General features: G+C 38.3%; 1 pseudogene across 1 annotated transcript in view; it reads right to left on the bottom strand.

The window, feature by feature from the left end:
• Nucleotides 1-13,653: 13,653 nt before the first annotated feature.
• Nucleotides 13,654-20,206, bottom strand: part of LOC309817785 (centrosomal protein of 78 kDa-like) — a 29,863-nt pseudogene continuing 23,310 nt past the window's right edge. The window contains exons 10-14 of the transcript in view: nucleotides 17,523-17,600; nucleotides 16,135-16,293; nucleotides 15,140-15,311; nucleotides 14,769-14,817; nucleotides 13,654-14,214 (exon numbers count right to left, since the gene is read on the bottom strand). The product of the transcript in view is annotated as a centrosomal protein of 78 kDa-like (transcript). The remainder of the gene's footprint in view (nucleotides 14,215-14,768; nucleotides 14,818-15,139; nucleotides 15,312-16,134; nucleotides 16,294-17,522; nucleotides 17,601-20,206) is intronic.

The raw sequence follows: 20,206 nt of genomic DNA, 5'->3' as shown, positions 1-20,206 counted from the left end.
TCTTTTATTTTTTCTACACAAAATTATTGTTTTAAAATTTGTCTATGTTGCTTCATAGAAATTATTGCTTCTGGCCACTGTCTAATATTCCACCATATGTTAATACCATGTTTTGCTTATCCATTACCCTGGTGATACATACTTAGGCTATTTTCAACACTTTATGTCCACCATAAAGCATTAATACAGTCTTTCCACATGTCCCCTTGAGTAACAGTGCAGAGTAACAGTGCAGCCGTGGAATGGCTGAGGTAGAAGTCATATATATGCCTTATTTCACAGATTCCTCCCCAGAATAGCTGTACCATTTTCCCCTCACCAGCAATACTTGGAATTTCTCTCTTGCCATATCCTTTGTCACCACATGCTGTTAATCTGCATTTTTAAAAATTAATCAATTTATGTATTTTTGGCTGCATTGGGTCTTCGTTGCTACACTCAGGCTCTCTCTAGTTGCAGCGAGTGGGGTCTACTCTTCGTTGCGGTGCGCAGGCTTCTCATTGCAGTGGCTTCTCTTGTTGCGGAGCACAGGCTCTAGGCGCGCGGGCTCAGTAGTTGTGGCTCCCAGGCTCTAGAGCGCAGGCTCAGTAGTTGTGGTGCGCAGGCGTAGTTGCTCCACAGCATAATTTGCATTTTAACTTCTGGAAATTTGGCATGTGTGGATTCATATGAAGTAAGGTGTTTTAATTCTGCATTGCTCTGATTCTAGAAAAGTTAGGTCTTCATATACTTTCTTGCTGTTCATGTTTTCCATTCTATGAATTGCCTATCATGACCTACGCTCATTTTTCTATTGAGTATTCAGTGTCTTTAGAGATGTAGAAGTTTTTGTATTCAGATTTTGAGTCCTTTATTGGGTTTTAGATAATGTATATGTCTTCTACCCATCAACTGTTTTTCAGTCTGACTTTGGTATCCTTTATTGTACATAAAATTCTAATTTTTTATTAAAGTATAATTGATTTACAATATTATGTTAATTTCAGGTGTACAACATGGTGATTCAATATTTTTATAGATTATGCTCCATTGAAAGTTACTATAAAATATTGGCTATATTCCCCATGCCCTACAATATATCCTTGTATCTCATTTATTTTATACATAGTTGTCTGCACTTCCTAATTCCCAGTCTGTATCTTGCCCCTCTCGCTTCCCTCTCCCCACTGGTAACCACTAGATTGTTTTCTATATCTGTGAATCTGTTTCTGTTTTGTTGTATTCATTCATTTGTCTTATTTTTTAGATTCTACTTATAAGTGATATCATTACAGTATCTGTCTTTGTCTGACTTATTTCATTAAGCATAATACCCTCCAGGTCCATCTATGTTGTTGCAAATGGCACAATTTAATCATTTTTTATGGCTGAGCAGTGTTCCATTGTGTATATATGGCATGCATTCTTTATTCATTCATCTGTTGATGGACACTTAGGTTGCTTCCATATCTTGGCTATTGTAAACAATGCTGTTATAAACACTGGATGTGGGTGCATGCATCTTTTCAAATCAGTGTTTCTGTTTTCTTCAGATATATACCCAGGAGTGAAATTACTGGATTATATGGTTGTTCTGTTTTGTTTCTGTTTTTATTAACATCTTTATTGGAGTATAGTTGCTTTACAATGGTGTGTTAGTTTCTGCTTTATAACAAAGTGAGTCAGCTATACATATACATATGTCCCCATATCTTCTTCCTCTTGTGTCTCCCTCCCACCCTCCCTATCCCACCCCTCTAGTGGCTACATCAGTTAACATTCCCACCAACAGTGTACCAGGGTTCCCTTTTCTCCACATCCTCGCCAAGGCTTGTTCGTTTTGTTCTTTTTTATGATAGCCATTCTGACATGTGTGAGGTGATCTCTCATTGTGGTTTTGATTTGCATTTCCCTGATGGCTAGTGATGTTGAGCATCTTTTCATGTGCCTGTTGGCCATCTGTATGTTTTCTTTGGAAAAATGTCTCTTCAGCTCTTCTGCCCATTTTTTTAAATCAGATTTTTTATATTAATAAACTTATAATTTTAATATAGTTAAATTCATCACTTTTGCTTCATACAATGTATGCTTCTTTATTTTTCAAAGATCTATTTCATCTCTTGCCCTGAAATCACAAATAAATTACCTTGCAATTTCTTTTATTCTCTCTAGATTTTATTTTTCACATTTAGATATTAAAACTATTGTATTTTAGTTTTGTACATTAGGTGGAATTATATAACATAATGGTTAATAGAATGATTTCTGTGGGGTTTAGGTTCCAGCTCCACCATGTACTTCTTAGGCTAGTCATTTTATCTCTCATACCTCAGTTTTTCCACCTGTAAAATGAGGATAATAGTTTATGCCTTGTGGATTTTTTTGTGAAGATTAGGTGAGCTATATAGGACTGGGTACAACATAAGTGATATCACTAGGTTAAGATCCAGTCTCATATCTCTTTTTAAAATGAGACTGTTGGGCTTCCCTGGTGGCGCAGCGGTTGAGAGTCCGCCTGACGATGCAGGGGGCGCGGGTTCGTGCCCCGGTCCGCGAGGATCCCACGTGCCGCGGAGCGGCTGGGCCCGTGAGCCATGGCCGCTGGGCCTGCGTGTCCGGAGCCTGTGCGCCGCAACGGGAGAGGCCGCAGCAGTGAGAGGCCCGCGTACCAAAAAAAAAAATAAATAAAAAAATAAAATAAAATGAGACTGTTTCCCCAAAAGCTGTAATTCAGCTTCCTCCATTGGACTATGATTCCATCTCTTTCATGTGCCAACTTCCTATCTGTATATAGCTCTATTTCTAGGCCACCTGTTTGATTTGTTTTGTTTGCCATTTCTTCCAAGGGCATCACACAGTTCTTATCTATCATGACTTCCCAATATATCTTAATGTGTAGGGCACATTCTCCATTTTGAGCTTATTTTTCAAAACTACCTTAGCTGTATGAAGAACTTTATTCTTCCAGATACATTTTATTTTATTTTAATTTTTTTATAGGAGATAGAACAATCTGCTCTTTTTTTTTCTTTTCTTTTTTTTTTTTTTTGGCTGCATTAGGTCTTCATTGCTGCGTGCGAGCTTTGTCTAGTTGCAGCGAGGGGTGGGGCAGGAGGCTACTCTTTGTTGTGGTGCACAGGCTTCTCATTGCAGTGGCTTCCCTTATTGCGGAGCACAGGCTCCAGGCTCGTGGGCTTCAGTAGTTGTGGTTCGTGGGCTCTAGAGTGCAGGCTCAGCAGTTGTGGTGCACCAGCTTAGTTGCTCCGTGGCATGTGGGATCTTCCTGGACCAGGGATTGAACCCATGTTCCCTCCATTGGCAGGCGGATTCTCAACCACTACGCCACCAGGGAAGTCCCCCAGATACCTTTTAGAATCACTTTTTTATGCTGTCCCTCAAAAAAAAAAAAAACAGCTTGGCCTTTTATTACAGTTGCATTTGATTTTATAGATTAATATAAGGACATTTATATTTTTATAGCAAGTCATCTCATCCGTACCTGTGATATATATTTCTTTTACTCATGTGTCCTCTAATAAAGTTTTCATTATGAAGATTTTCTGCATAATTTATTAGGTGAAACCCCATACTCTCTATAGGTTTTGTTACTATGGTAAATTCATCTTGTATTGTATCTAGATATTGATGCTATGGAGGAACACAATTGATTTTGGTGTATTAATTTTTTTCCAGCCCCTATGTTGAGCTCTTTTCTTAGATTTAATAGCTTATTGATTTTCCTGTGTTTCCAATGAAATACATAATCAAAACAATCTATAAATATGACATTTTTATCTATATTCTTCTAAACCTTCTCTCTCTTTCTATTTCTCTCAATACACAGCTCCAAAAAGGTCAGTTCCAATAGACCAGTAATGTTAGAAATCTTTATCTCAATTCTCTCCTTAAAGGAAATGCTAATTTTTTAAAAAAATTAGTAGTATAATAATTTTTGTTAGTGTATACATGTGCCATGTATTTTTGGTATATAGCCTTTATCAAGGAAAGATAGTTATTATTTGGATCTAGTTTTATAAAATTTACCCTACCCAATAGATTTTGAACCTCATGGGATGCTTTTTATCTCCTGTATCTAAAAAGAATGATGATATGATTTTCTCCTTTTTTTTAACTAATACAGTGAATCACATGAATTGATTGGCTGATACTGAACCAACCTTGCATTCTCAAGGATAAACCCACTTGACCGAATCGTATTAGAGTATAGATTAGCTTTTGCTGTATTACAAACCACCTCACAACTTAGTGGCTTAGGGAGATCAGCTTGGTGCTTTGTGACCACCTAGAGGGGTGGGATAGGGAGGGTGGGAGGGAGGGAGACACAAGAGGGAAGAGATATGGGAACATATGTATATGTATAACTGATTCACTTTGTTATAAAGCAGAAACTAACACACCATTGTAAAGAAATTATACTCCAATAAAGATATAAAAAACAAAACAACAAAAGACTTAGTGGCTTAAAATAGCAATTACTTGGCAATTTGGGACTGGATTCATCTGGGTAGTGTTTACTTTTGGTTTTATCTGGGCTCCTTCGTGCAGTTTTAGTCAACTGATGGATCAGCTGAGTGAGAGCTGGTCTGAGACAGCCTCACTCACAGGTTTGGTGGTTGGCATGGACAGTGGGAGCACCTGGTCCACTTGTCTTCAGAACCTAGTGGGCTAGTCCTCGGCAACTGAGCCATCAAGCTCTTTTGCTATTGTCTCATCATGTGGGTTGAGTATGCCAAAGCCCAGTCCTGCTGAAGTGGTGACTCAGGAATGAGGGTGTCAGAAGGGGATTGTACCATAATTTTTGAAACATCCTATCACAATGTTTTTAATATACCTTAAAACTCCGTGGAATAATAGTGTATTTAGGTTTTTGACTTATATTTTTAATAAGGAAAATTTGATTGTAATGTTTTTTTATATTGCCCCTGTTTGGTATAATATTCTTCTTGCACCTCTAGCCCCATTATTCTAGCTTGGGGTACTTAAAATGTATTGAAGGGGATAGAAATGAGTATTGCATCTTAAATAAAATAGTCGTGGACAAGTGGTTCCCATTTATCACTGAGGTTGTTCAAAAGGCTGCACTCTCACAGTGGACTATTGAACCCTTATGCACACCAAGCATTACATCTCACTTACACCTTACTAGCATTCTTGTGCTGGTTCCTTGATTTTAATTTCAAAAGTAATAAGTACTTGAAAAAATACAAAGTAAGAAGCAAAAACCCTCCATCACCCTAGTCTCTTTCCCTCACAGGGGAAGCAACTATAAAGTTAAGATGTCAATTTAAAAATATTTACAAGATGAAAATGATTCTTAAAAGTCCTTGGGGGCATTTAATCATTGAAGGGTATGCTGAAGAAGGTAAGTAACAGTTTGACCTCCAATCCAGAGACTATTGGCAATAAGTGTAAACAGTGCTCTAACAACATGGCCTAATAGAACTATAGAACTAAAGAAAAAGCTAGGATTAGGATTATTGGGTCCAAATTCACATTGTTCATAATGAAGAACCTTAAAATCATGAAATATTGACTGATCTCTAATTCTAAGTCATTCCAGAATGCTATTTTCTATGTCAAAGAGTGGAGCTTGAGAGAGAAATAAGAAGGAATAAAGTCCAATTTGGTTTTAAAGAATCATGGAGAAATGAAGATTATTTCTTTCATAATTTCCCTGTAGATAGAGCTCTTCTATGAGTGACTGTTTCACTAAAGCAGGGAAATACAGGGTGTTATCCAGAAAATCATATCAGTTTACTTCAAGTCAGTCCTCTTCTGGGCAAACACATCTTTAACTTCATTTGTATTATATAGTATTTTAAATTATGAATTGTTTTGTCTTCTCAGGTCAGTTTCTTCTAGCCACGTGGGTTTGTTCTCTATTTATTCCTTCCGTCTTCCCTCTCTTCCTTCTTCTCTCCTGTACTCCCTTTTTTATTAGTGAATTGGAAAGACGATTTCCTTATATATGCTAAACTATGCAATAGCAAAACCCCAAAATATAACTAACATTTTATGAAGAAGACAATAACAAAAAAAATTATAGTGGAAAAATCTTAGGAAACTGGAAGGAATTTGGGGGTCTTTCTGTCTCGAAGTAGATTTGGAATGTGCATTTCAGGTTCTCTTTTATAATGCAGGGTTGCTAGTTGAGCCTTTATTTTGTTTCCAGAAAAACAATCAGCTTACATATTTTTTTTAAACAAGGTTTTCTTCACCTTTGGAAATTAGTAATGATTAAAAAGAATATTATACAGTTAAGTGATGTCTAATTTTTTTCCTCATGAGTTCACCGTACTTCAGGTTATAGCCCTGATCTGTTTAATCCTCCAACAATCCTGAGAGGGAGCAAAGGGGCAGATGTTCTTTCCTCATTTCACAGATGAGAAAACTGAGGTTCAAAGATTCAAAGTGAGGTTAAGTGCTTCTGCCAAGGTCATTCTCTGAGGTGAAGCTGGAGCCAGGAATAGCACCTCATCCTGTTGTTTTCTCTCATGTGATTCTCCATCCGCTGACCCACTCTGACTATAAAAACGCACTGTACCAGGCCTCACACAGTCCCTGAAACGTCCTTTTAGTAGGACACTATGGTAGTGACAAGATTGAACAGATATAAAGAATGCTGTAAAAAAGGACCTGTCTTTTTTGTTGACTCCATCCCATAAAATTCCACAGCCACACTGCATGAGAAACATGAGACATCCATTAAGATCATGTTCCCATTAGTTCCCCAAATCTAGCTAGAACTAGATTTTGCAGAAATTGAAGACACATCTTGTGGCCTGACTGCTGAAAATGAGTGTCTCGGGAGTCAGAGAGGCATTGCTGCTCAACGAAGTCAAGAATGCCCTTTGCTAATTGTTTCTCCTCCATTTCTGAGGGAATTTAAATTCATGATCGGCACCATATATTATACTTCAATACTGTTCATCATCCATCTTGTACGTATTTGCAGGAAAGAATGTTGCCCAAGTCATTATATCCCGCCATGATTCACAGTCGTATGACCTTAGGTGGCAGCTCAGCAGGAGCTTACCGGTGCCTTAAATCATCCCTGTTGTGGACATACAAGAGCGTGACCTCTGACTTCCCAAGCTGTCTCTTCATGAAATGAAAATGGAACTGAGAGTTTAGGGGAACGTTTTGAAAGTGTCTGGCTCTTGTAGTCATCTAATGAGGTCCTCATTTCTAGCTGCTAAGCATGCCCTTTAATTGGTGGTCACTCGAAAATCAATGATAATATAACTGTCCAACTCTTTGGAGCTATTTTTCTCTCTGCTTTCTATCCTGCAAGTACACGATAAAAAGCAACCACCCATTCAGCCATTATCTTGTGTCACTTACTATTCAGAGATCAGTCTTCCTTTATGTGCTCCTTCAGGAAAGACCTGGGTTGTACTTTTCACTTGCCTTTCAGGCAGAGAGTAGAGTCCTTGGCACAGATTAAGTCCTCAAAAATGTTAGATGGGTGGATGGGTGGGCAGTGGATTGCAGCACATGAGCAACTACAGTAGCATTGTGATACATGACAAGGAAATGACCTCAGTTGGGGAAATAAATGCCTAGCACATATGCCACCACTTTCCCCTTCCATCTTCATTACAGTCCTTACTAATCTATTATGACATTTTTCCCCATTGGGTCTAGACATGACCTCAGGATCCTTGTAGAATATAAACAGTCCTGTGCAATGTAAACCTTGTATAATGTAAACAATGCTTTACTGTTTGATTTGAGTTGGGACACAAGAAGAATCCTATTTTCCGTCCATAACATAGACGTTGGGAATAATAACTAATGCTCATGTAAACATATAGATTCATAGGATAGAAAAAATAATTTTTAAGAAATGACCTAGTACAGACTCAGGGGGAAAATATATGTTAACTTGATTATAGAAATTTGGTTCAGCCACTCAGCTTCAACCTTCAAAAATCATGTCACTTTTTATTTTAAATCAACGTATGAATCCAAGGTATAGCAAAATAAACCATTAACCTTGCAGAACAGGGCACTTCTAGATACGATCTCGTTAGGACCTGATCCTCCATGGTTGTATCTACACAGAGGGGTAATGCCAGTCCCCTACTGGGAAGTTGAATTGGAGGAAGAGATAGACATAGAGGTACTATGGATAATTCTAGACTGACATGGTCATCAAGAAGTCCTATGAAAAATAATTTCTGGTGAGTATAGAGTAAATCAGCAATGAGAAATGGAGAGGATTGGAATTAAGTAGACTCATCACTAGTCCGTGGTTATTACCAGTGTACCAGTTTAGCAATGAATTACTCAAGGTAATTGATGCTAGGTGGTATAACAAACACTCCTGAAAGCCAAGTGTCTTAACTTAATAAATGTTTATTTCTCTTGTCAGAGACCCGTGTGAATTAGGTGGTTCATTCTTAGCAGATTGCTTTCAAGTAGTGAATCAGGAACCCATGCCCCCTCCACCTTGAGGTGTTGTCTTAAATGCATGACTACCTAAACTACAGCAGAAGGGAACATGGGCAATCATGCATAATATCTCCTGGCCAGGCCTGAAAGTGGTAGACCCATACCCTTTCAACAAGAATGCAAAAACTTGACCTCTGCCTGGCTCCAAGGGAGGTTAGAAAAGGTCATTGTTCTGTGTGTCCAGGAAGAGGAGAATGAAATGCATCTCACTGTCTCATCCATAGCTGAAGGCAGGTAATCTGTGACAGAGAGCAATGTTTGCAGATGGTGATACATGAAGATTGAGGAAGATTGATTTCTCAGTCGTTGAGGAGTACTGTTCCATCTAACTGAGTTCGGAATGGTAATAAAGTCATCCACTGAAAACTTACCAATCTAGTTTGTGTGCAAGGTATTATGAATTATAGTCTTACCGTTAATTTAGCAGACCCACAAATATTTACATCTACCAAGCACCGTGCTGGCAACTGCAGCTTACCAGTACTTCTTTCCTGGGCCCTGGATAATTTCCAGTAGTTGGTATCAGGATCTAAGCTATCCACTTGATGTGACACTAGTCCCCTTGTAAGCCCTCTCACAGGAGCCTTTAACCATTCGTGGCCAAAAACAAAGGAAATGGGCAAGAGTTACTGCTCTGCTTATCAGAAAGTGTCTCCTAAAGTCTTGTCTCCTAAATCATTTTTCTGGCCCCTTTATAGTAATTCTTTCTTTATTCACATTTCTTGGCCTACTGAACACTATAATCAAATCCGCCCTCAATTTTCTTTTTCCTGAAGTATATAAAACTACATTTTCTTCAGCCTTTTTTTAAAAAAATGATAATTATCTTGTTTATTTGTATTTGGAAAATCTAATGAGATCACATATTTAAAAATCACATACTATCAAAAGATAGATAGTAGTAGTAATTCCTTCTGGAATATTTTTCCCCCTCATCCAACCAATGTTAGGTCCCTTACCCCCTTTCTTAGCAACTTTTATTAATTTCTTATGTGTCTATCAGAAGTTTTTTGTGGCAAAGGTACATGTGTATGTTTCAGAGGTTACTGTTGTCATGAATTCACAGAAGCCAGAGCCTGGAAAGCATTAAGTGGTCCTGAGCACCCCATTTCCAATGAGAGAGCGTAGCAGTGCTCAAACGGCTGGGTGTCCTATAATTCAACTGAATTCTGGCACTATCTACCTGTAGATAGCATCAGATCTCACATGTTAAGGGCTCAGTCCAGCAGGAATGCACACACACACTTCAGGTGCCAGTCACCAAGTATATGTTGTCACCTGTGCTTCTGACCCTTGTACCACAGATCAGAGGTTCCAACGACCCCCTTCTTAGCTTTAATTAATTTGCCCAAGTGACTCATAGAACTCACAGAAATATTCTATTAACTAGATTAACCGGTGTATTATAAAATGATAAAACTCAGCAACAGCCAGATAGGAAACATGTATAGGACGAGGTATGGGGAGAAATCATGGAGCCCACTCTCCCCAAATCTCCATGTGCTCACCAACTGGGAAGCTCCCTGAACCCTGTCCTTGGGGGTTTATGGAGGCTTCAGTACACAGGCGTGACTGAATAACTCATTGGCCATGGGCAATTGAGCTCAGTCTTGAGTGGCTCTTCCCTGCCCTGAGGGCAAGGGGGTAGGACTGAAAGGTCCAACCTCTAATCACAAGGTTGGCTCCACAGGCTGCCGGCTCCCATCCTTAGGTGCTTTCTAAAGATCACCTTGTTAACATAACAAAAGACACCATTATCATCTCATCACTTAGGAAATACCAAGGATTTTAGAAACTCTGTGGCAGAAACTGGGACAGAGACCAAAAATATAATTCTTATTACTCCTAAAGCACAGTTATCTAGGTAAATGTTTGTATCACCCCAAACAGGCAGTAGTCACCAGGGAAAATACGTTAATTGCCAGTCTTTTCTATTAATTTTTAAAAATCAGATTTAAGAAGAGAATTTTTTTAATGGCCAGTGAAAATGTCTCTTACTTCAGCTCTTGCCCTTTTCTACTTATTATTTATTTTTTCAATTTTTAGTTTAGTTTTGAAAAGTGTCTTTAAGTTATTTTAAGGTTAGAACCGAACCTTCCAGGGTTAAAAAAATATTGCGTCTCTTGAAAGAGATTATTTTAGACTTAGTGAAATGGATTTGATGCTAGAAAACATGTGACATCATACATTTGACCTTTTTGAAATGATTTACATTATATCAGCTACACAAAGTCCAGCAACTGTAACCAAAAAAAAGAAAAAAAAACCCTACTAATTAAGGCAACTTTGCAGATTGATGGCGTTAGATTATCAATTAAGATCTCAGTTTTAAACCAGATTTTTCCTCTAAATAGTGATCCAAAGAACACTAGTTTTAGGGTCAGTCTAATTAGTCAGACAGCTTCCTAATTGTTTAGCGCCTTCACTTGAAGTTTGTTAAATATTTTGAATATCACCTATGCTCCCATGGGACATTAGTGAATGTGAAGTCAACAAAAGAAAAAAAAAGTAAGAAAAAGGATTTTGTAGTAAAATAAACTTGAGAAATCCTGGGTTCAGTAAATTTAAACATGTTTCCTGACTGCAGGACTTTTGAGATGTGGAATGAGCTATAATGTGCTCTGTGAATTTCACTGTTAAGTAGACTTTGGTCTGAAGTGTTTTTAAACTTTATTTGGCTCTACAACCCTTTGTCAGTGGAACATTTTAAAGGACTCTTTGTTTCCAGCAACTTTGGAAAATGCTGTTCTGGTCTCAGTTAAGCCCTTGAAATCTTAGCATTTGGAAGGAGATCCACACACAAGCTCATCCAATTTCTGGTACAGAAATCTACCATGTATCCATGCTATAGGCTCACTCAGCTGTGGATGAGTATTTTGATAACAAAATGCTCACTACCCATAAATCAGCTGATTCTATAGTCGGAATGCTGGTCTGTTAGGAAGTTTTAACCTTTTAAGTGCCTTTTACTATTAGAAAATTTTAAGTTTTAAAATTTTGTCTATTGGACCTAGATCTGATCTCTGGATTAAGATAAGTCCTACTCAAGTAAAAGAATCCTTATTTTTCAAGGATGATTTGTACATGAAAAAAAAAATCCATATACTTAAAATCATCTGTAGTGACTGAAGAGTAATTGAAAATACATTTGAAAATAATTTTCATTTGAAATTTATGTCAAAATGTTATTATATAAACGAATCCAGTATATTTTCTGTTATAGCCAGTAAAATTTAGGTTAAATTTTAATTAAGCACAAGTGCCACAATTAAAAAAAAAGAATTACATTTTGTTTTGAGTGATTATTTCAGCAAAACAGTAAACTGTCCTTCACTGCATGTTCAATGTTAGCAGCTCAAACAGGCTAATTCTGGTAAAAATTCAACAGTTTTCCGAGGCCTTCTCTTAATTATTTGATACTCAATTGTTTTTTCTTTTACTTCTATTGTATCTCTTTTTTAAATTGTTAACTACACATCCTCATTTATCAATGGCTTTGTATGTTTAACCCAGCAGATCTCTGGTATTATTTACAATGGCTTCATGATATTATATCTTTAAAATTCAGAATTCCACTTTAAAGTTGATTTGAATTTTATTTCTATTATATGGTATTATGTTTATGTTATGAATCCATCAGTGAGTAATTTGCTGAAACAGGATGATCAGTTTGCTGACTTAGAAGGGCTGGAATCTATAGACACCTTAAAATTAGGATGTAGATAACGAATAGTTGGATTATCCCTGTTATATGAAAACAGGGATAATGAGTGTTCCAAATCTTATCTTTTCTGTTCTTACTTTTCTCCAAAGGTTAGCTCTAGAGTCCTTAATTCTCCATTCAGCATTAAATTATTGACTATTTTGCCACAACTACTGAGCCTGCGCTGTAGAGCCTGCGAGTCACAGCTACTGAAGCCTGTGTGCCACAACTACTGAACTCCATGCACCTAGAGCCCGTGCTCTGCAACAAGAGAAGCCACCAAAATGAGAAGCCTGCACACCGCATAGAAGAGTAGCCCCCGCTCACCGCAACTACAGAAAGCCCGCGTGTAGCAATGGAGACCCAACACAGCCAAAAATAATTATTTTTTAAAAAGTGGATGTATTTAAAAAAACCCCAAAAGGTCCTACTGTATAGCACAGGGAACTATATTCAATATCCTGTGATAAACCATAATGGAAAAGAATATGAAAAAGAATGTATATAAATGTATAAATGAGTCACTTTTCTGTGCAGCAGTAATTAACACAACACTGTAATTCTATACGTCAATAAAAAATAAAATTTAAAAAAACTGCCATAAAAATCACCACAGAAGGGGGACTTCCCTAGTGGTCCGGTGGTTAAGACTTCGCCTTCCAATGGAGGGGGTGAGGGTTCGATCCCTGGTTGGGGAGCTAAGATCCCACGTGCCTTGCGACCAAAAAACCAAAACATAAAACAGAAGCAATACTGTAACAAATTCCATAAAGACTTTAAAAATAGTCGACATCAAAAATAATCTTTAAAAAAATCACATAAATCAGAAACAAATGAAACATAATAAAGTCCATACATTAAAAAAAAGAGCATGGGTTCTGGTCACATCCCAGCTTCTCACTTACTTACAGCTGTGTAATTCTGGGCAACTCACATAATGTCTCCTCAGACTCCTCATCTATAAATGGGGATGGTAATAGTTCCTTACCTCATACTGTTGCTGTAATCCATAAACACGGTTAAGTGCCTTGGTAAATTGTTTGATGCTCTCTGTGAATTAAAATATGTCAATGGCTTCTGGCCATACGATTTATAATAGTTTGACAGTTAACCAAATGGTAAAACTATGCCATTTATTATTCCCATCTCTTTTTACCCCTTACCCTGTTTTGTTGTTTATGTTTTCTCCCACCACAGAGTGTTAGTTCCAGGAGAGCAAAAGCTTTATTTTGTTCACTGCTGAAAGCAATAGCACCCAGAAAAGTACTGTACATATGAAGCCCTCAGTAAACACTAGCTGAATGAATGGTGCAAACTGTCACAAGGAAAAATACACCAAAACTTTCATTATAATAAAAAAGTATAGATAAATCTTTCTCTAATGGCTTCCAGTCAAGTATTTTAAAACACCATATGCTATAATAAAAACATAAGTAATTTATTAAAATTGGAAGGCAAAAACATAATTTTAAAAGATTTTAAAATATCTAAACCTATGTTAGGTGTGATGGAATATGGATGCTTTCTGGAAATTCACAATCAGATCCAAGAGTATCACTTTCAGAATGTTCTAGTAGACTGAGTTTACTTTTAGTTGTCTTTGAAGAAACAGTCACTATTGTACTCTCTTTCTTAACAGAAATGTGTTTTTTCGAAGACTCACTTGTAATTGGTTCATTAAGCAAAGAATTATTTTGCCCAATTCCTTTGCTTTTCTGCTTTACAGGTGAGTCAGAGCAGGAATGCAGGTCCTTCCCAGGTTGTTTCTTAGCAGAGTAGTTTTTGGTATATTATGCTCTGGTCATTTTCTCTGAAGAAGACCTGCTATATCTAGGTAATTCCTCTTCTTTTCTTTGACTTCCAGTTCCAGAAATGACGTCTGCTGAAGGAGAACATGTTCTAGCAATGAAATCTTCAAAAGACTCCTGCTGCTGCTCTGTGACTGCGACCCCCAGGTTGTCTTTGGAAGTTTCTAAGGCCTCCTGAGTAGAGACTGGGACATGGAAGGAGTCGACAGGCAAAGGAATCCCAGCATCACCTGTAATTTTCTGAAACTGGAGGGAAAGACAAAAGACAAGACAAAAATTCAGTGATGAACAAAGCCAACCATTAAAAAGTAGAGTTCAAAACTTCAGTGTTACTCTGTGATCTTATTATTAACACAGTCAATTGATTATTCAGAAGATTTCAGAGCCAGTTTTTCTCTAATTATATCCTGCCAAGTGATTCTCAGCTTAACCTAGCTATATCCAAGGCTATGTCCGCTACATTTTCAGACTTTGGTGACTGGGGTAGTTATTACCCATTTCCTTCCCCTCACGAAAAATAAAACCCTACTCTGTAAGAAAATTAATTTCTTTGCTATCCTCCAGGCACATGTGAACAGTATATAATATAGTTTGTGACCAGACTGTCAGTTCCCAAGACCAGTCAGTTCCCAAGACCAGTCTGAGATTGGCTGAGCTGGGCGAAGGGGGCTCCAAGTGAGGCTGGAGGAAAAGCTGACAGGTTTCCCCTCCCATTCCCATGACCAGGTGAGTCACTGTAATATCTTACGTATCAGCTATGTCAAGATTACTTATTTTAAGAATTGTATCAGTACGTGTACCTCCATTAGTGTTCCTTCATTGTTAAGCTGACTGCATACAAATAGAAACCTAGATAAAATATGAATAGAACAGACATTTATACAACTTAAAATTTGGGATATTTTCTGTAATGTTTTCTTGCTTCATTAAGGAGAGTTTGCTTTAACTCATACACTTTCGAAAGAACTTCCAGTTTTCTTATGTACAACAATACAGTATCATGAAACGGGCCCACATTTACTAATCTCAGATTTGGAGAGGACTCCAGAGTCTTCTAGCTCCCGAGCACGTGAACTATTAGAGACTGACCATTATTATTTTCTCTCTGACTTGGTCATTTCCTTTTTGCTAATCACTCTTAGAATCCTTAAGTGCTGTCCTCTCCACTTACTTGGAGATTTTGCGTTGGTCCTGGGGCACTCTGCTTTGACTCTGATTTTTCTTCTTCAAGTGCCTTCTTTTCTTCTTTAGGTGGACTACTAACAGTAGAATTCATCTGGGGACGACCTAGTAAATGAAAATCTGACTGATCTATACCAGCCATTGTGGCCAGCTGCCCAAGCCTGGACCAGAGGAGGAGAGGAGAAAAGATAAAGGTTATTATAATCACAGAAGAGCAGTTTAGATTTCCCCAGACCTACAATCATGAAATACTTCTAAAATCTTAAAAGCCAACATCCTACTCCATACTACAAGCCTCTCTCTCCCCCAAATTCTCAGCCCTTTCCAGATTCATCCTCTAGGAGACATCCCACTGTCTCACTAGCAGCTTCAACATGTACCGTGCACCCCGTCCACTGCCAGTCACACCTCCATTCCCACACTTCTTTACCACCTTTCCTCCAGTTTCCAAGAATGTGTTTGTTCCTTCCTTCCCAACACCAACTCATTCACTGACAAAACACCACTCCATCAACTATCAATCTCCACTTCCCTCTTTCAGCAAAATTGCTCACGGTTGAGAACCACTGACCTATATCTTCCCTGCAGATTAATAATAATTTTTATGTCTAAGACAAAAATAACTTTAATTCAAACTTATCAAACAAGCAAAGTAAATGAAAGATAGGAAAATTCTTATCCATTCCCGAATATTTTCAATGAAAACTGCTTTCAATTTAGTCTTTACAAAAAACTGTACCGACTAATTACTCTGTCTACAGGTTACTCTTTTATAATGGGCTCCCCACTCTACCAAAGCGGGCTCCCCTATTTGCATTTCTTAAAAAATTTAATTCCTCCTTTTAAAACGTCAACTATATTACCTATAATTACACTAAATTTGGCTAAATATGGCCACGTAAGTGATGAAAATTGCTCCAGTTCCTCAGCAAACTACCATTATAGTCGCAAAGAGAAGAACGCCATGAAGAGAAATGAACTAACCCAGCATCTTTAAGGAGATCCAAGAAAGCATGGAACTTCTGAAAAGAATTCTCAATGCTGCCCAAAACACCTTCATCATCCAGGATCATGCTTGTGGACATGAAGGGCTTCAGACAAAGAGAAAGTTACATTTCTTAACTGGGCATTTTCATGTTCTAACTATAAAAGAAGACGGAAAATGTCTGACATGATTTTTTTCTCATTGTCATCAAAAGTAGTCTTGCCTAGTTTCAAGGAACAAAACTAAAACACTCAAAATGTAATTAATCTGTAATTAACCTAACTCTCCACCAGTAAAGACAGAGACCATTATCACATAATAACCAAAACCCCCAGGCACCCAACAAAGTTTCCTATATAACGCTTAGGTGGTATATAAGTAAACCAAAGTTATCGTTTTATTAATGATCTTTCACGAAAGATCACATTTCTAACTGGTTCAATTCATAATGGAGCCTCATTCCACATCAGAAAATTACCTGCTTTAAGTTTCCCTTAAATTAGAAAGTGAATTATAGAATCTGATCTGAACAAAACATATTACAACTCTGCTGAATGTTAAGAATTAACTTTAGTGAACAAAATATCTAATGCTTACGTTTAAAAGTCCTAAATCATACCCAACCCAATTTATTAAATGTACGATCACCAATGTTTTCTTTGGCTCCTTCAAAATACTCACTCCCGTGCACTCTTCCCCTTCCGCTCATCACCTATGCACTTAAAACCCCCTATAAGCTCAACTCCAGTATTTCTCAGAAAGGCTGTTATGTTCATGATGCCCCTTTTGCCTTATATAAGCAGGTGCTCACCATTTATTGAATGAGTGTCTGCCAATCCAGTGGATATGCACTTTGAAAAATTCCTCCCTACGCTCAACCTCTGATAAAGTATATTTAGAACTTTTTAGATTATGCCCTGCTTTCATGCACATTACCTAATGTAATTCTTATAGTATATATTTTTATCTTTCATTGCATTCTTAGAAGTTTTCCAATATCTTAAATTTATTTAAATGATTCACTTTCCTAATTCATTGCCAGGAGAGTCTCATCATGTCTTTTATGCTACTGTATATATAGTATATGCACAAAAAGTGCTTTCTTGAATCAAAGAATCATGAACAGATCATAAGCTAATGTCATAAAGCGCATGTGCGCGCGCACACATACACACACACACACACAACGAGATTTTCATATTTTTAAAAACATGCTTTCTGGAATATAGATCATATGATCACTAAATACCAGTAAATGCAAAAGTCCATATGATACAACCAATTTGCAACATATTACAGTTTTAAAGTTTACAAACTATGTGTATATGGATTAAAATCAAATCGAAATAAAACCAAAACACTCCCAAAAGTATAAGAAATTGTTTACTTCATTGACTCATTTATCAGCCTTAAGTCTTATTACTCTTTCCTCCTTTAACTGCTTTAGGCACTCCTCCAGTTTTTCCTAAACAGAGTAAATGTTATAACTAATTCGTAGTATAATATCCAAAAGCCTTTCCAGCTATAGGACTCATCAGGATTTAGGGGCAGAGCCAGAAGTGAACTCAGCTTTTAGTCTGCTACTGGTAATATCATACCATGCTAGTGAAATGAGTTATCAAAATCTATCAAATTAGCATAGTAAAGATTTATTTAAATTCCACTTTTTCCAACATAAATTTGTGGCAGCCCACCATAAATGGCATATGCGTATAACATAGCAAGTCAGAAATAAATAGTTAAGAACAAGAAAGAAAAGTTCTATTTTTATTTGTGGGTCTCTTTATAGTAGGAACTCCTATTAATGAACATGCTTAACACACCTGAATTGCATAATTGCAGATTCAAAAGCATTTTTTTTTAAAGTAATCACTTTATTTTATTTTATTTTTTTTATTGCGGTACACGGGCCTCTCACTGTTGTGGCCTCTCCCGTTGCAGAGCACAGGCTCCGGACGCGCAGGCTCAGCGGCCATGGCTCACGGGCCCAGCCACTCCGCGGCAAGTGGGATCTTCCCCGGATCGGGCATGAACCCGTGTACCCTGCATCGGCAGGCAGGTGGACTCTCAACCACTGCACCACCAGGGAAGCTCCAAAAGTGATCACTTTTAAAGCAATTTACAGTCAAGCACTGTTCCTGGAGTTCCCTGGGCATTAAATCTAATCATCAAAACCCTAAGAGGGGGCTTCCCTGATAGCGCAGTGGTTAAGAATCTGCCTGCCAGTGCAGGGGACACGGGTTCGAGCCCTGGTCCGGAGAGATCCCACGTGCCTCGGAACAACTAAGCCCGTGCGCCACGACTACTGAACCTACGCTCTAGAGCCCCCGAGTAAAAACTACTGAGCCTGCGTGCCACAACTACTGAAGCCTGCGCGCCTAGAGCCCGTGCTCCGCAACAAGAGAAACCACCGCAATGAGAAGCCCGCACACCACTACGAAGAGTAGCCCCCGCTCGACGCAAGTAGAGAAAGTCCGAGAGCAGTATCAAACACGCAGCGCAGCCAAAAACAGATAAATAAAATAAATTTATTTAAAAAACAAACCGTACGAGGAAAGAACAATCACTAACTCCATGTAATTTTACAGATGAGGGAAACAGAGGCAGAGAAGTAGAGTAAGTAGAGCAGCACAGCCAAGGTCACACCACTAAGTAGCAGAGCCACACTGTGGACTCAGGAAGCTGGGTGCCGTTCCTGCTCACGGAGGTGGTAGTCTTCCCATTCACCAAGGTCACTGAAATAAAATGAACACTGATAAACTCCCTTAGGAGTTTCAGGAAATAAGACACTTCGGTCCGTGAAGTGGGGACACTGCTTGCAATAGGCAGAATTCTAACAGAGCCCCTAAGACTCCTACTTACTGAAGTACACAAACCTTCCACTTATCCAATCAAACTCTAAATCTAGGTGCTGCAGTGAAGGGATTTTGCAGACGGAATTAAGGTTCAAAATCAGTTGTTTTTTTAAGATGGGGAGATTATTGTAGGTGGATGTGACCTACTCAGGCACCCCATGAAAAGGACCTGAACTCTTCCTGAATTGAAGTACAAAAGGGACAAGAGGGAGACTCTCCATTGCTGGCTCTGAAGAAGTCCAATGGTGTGGCAGGGAAGGCAAGTGAGAGGCCTCTAGGAGCTGAGACTGTCCCCCGAATGACAGCCAGCAAGGAAATGGGGACCTCTGTCCTGCAACTGCAGAATCTGAATTATGCCAACAAGCCGAAGAATCTCGGAGCCATTCTTGCCCAGAGCCTCTGGATGCTAACACAGCCAGACTGACATCTTGATTTCAGCTCTGTGACCCACACAAACTATGGTGAACATCCAACGTTTGGGGCTCAATGTCTTACACTTAAATTTCACGTGCTTTAACACTCTCAGGAGGGAACTCACATGTTCCCGTGTGGATCTGAGCAGGAAACCCAGTCATGCTGTGCCCGGACTTCTGACCTGCAGAGCTGTGAGCTAGTCAAATAGGTATTGTTTTCAGTCAGTAAGAGTGTAGTAAAAGAATCAATATCCTACTCAACCTCCAGGTTCGTGAACAAAATAAATGACTGTCATTGTTTTAGGCCACTGTTTCGGGCTGGTTTCTTATGCAGCGATAAACAATCAGAATTCCTATACTTATGAAAACAGTACGGTATATTTATACCTTTTAACTGCTTTGAACAATCACTTAAAGAATGAGGAACTCTATTATATGCCATCATTGGGAGAGGAACTGGTATCACTTTCTGGAGAGTAACTCTTGGTACCTAACAATAATCCTACATCAGGGGTTTACCCTAAGGAAATCAAAGATGTGGGCAAAGATTTATCTATCAACATGATGTCATAAGATTGTTTATAACCAAACCCTAGAAGAAAGCTAAGAGCCTCCAAGTTGGGACTGGTTTAAAGAAAAACAGCTCACCGTCTGAAGGAATGCGCCATGAAGCCACTAAGAAAAGAATGACAAGAGGTCTCGACCAGAGTTAATGAATGGGCTTCAGGAGTTCTACATTCATAATATATCTGTGCGTTTTTCCTGGGAGATGATGCAAAAGCTTAATCAAATTGTCTGATGTA

This window comes from Grampus griseus (assembly GCF_964374135.1).
Source record: "Grampus griseus genome assembly, contig: HAP1_SCAFFOLD_208, whole genome shotgun sequence".
Taxonomy (NCBI): Eukaryota; Metazoa; Chordata; class Mammalia; order Artiodactyla; family Delphinidae; genus Grampus; species Grampus griseus.
The sequence above is the reverse complement of the archived record's forward strand: the minus strand, read 5'-3'. Positions and strand labels throughout refer to the sequence as shown.